The 429-nt window shown below is 39.9% G+C and overlaps 1 protein-coding gene across 2 annotated transcripts in view; it reads left to right on the plus strand.

Annotated features, from left to right (window-relative positions):
• The window catches only part of LOC119581949, a 23,796-nt gene that overhangs the window by 9,857 nt on the left and 13,510 nt on the right, over positions 1 to 429 (plus strand). The gene's annotated exons all lie outside the window — the stretch shown is intronic.

Consider the following 429-nt stretch of genomic DNA (forward strand, 5'->3'; position numbering starts at 1 on the left):
ATTTAGTTGTAAGACATTTTAGGCATAGGTTGCATGTTTTGGGTATGGAGAAGTAAGGTGTTTTGGGTGTGTAGGACATTTTGGGTATAAGTTGTTTGCATGTTTTAGTTATGGGCAGGGAAGGTGTTTCAGGTGTAGACATTTTTGATATAGTCTAGGATGTTAGTGTGTTTTGGGTATTGGCTGGTAGGGTGCTTTGGGTGTAAGATGTTTTGGTGTAGAATGTTTGGTTTGGCTGTTGTGTATTGAGTGTGGATTGTAGGGTGTGTGGGTGCCAGGTCTTAGTTTATGGCCTTTGATATCTGAATATCAGGTATGGTATGTGAAGGGTATTGTAGGGTCCTTGTTATGAGGTTATTGGGCATTGTGTGTTAAGGTTACGGTGTATCAGGAAGCTGTGTTGAAATAGAATATTGGTAGCATATGAAA

Source organism: Penaeus monodon, chromosome 15 (genome assembly GCF_015228065.2).
Source record: "Penaeus monodon isolate SGIC_2016 chromosome 15, NSTDA_Pmon_1, whole genome shotgun sequence".
NCBI classification, from domain to species: domain Eukaryota; kingdom Metazoa; phylum Arthropoda; class Malacostraca; order Decapoda; family Penaeidae; genus Penaeus; species Penaeus monodon.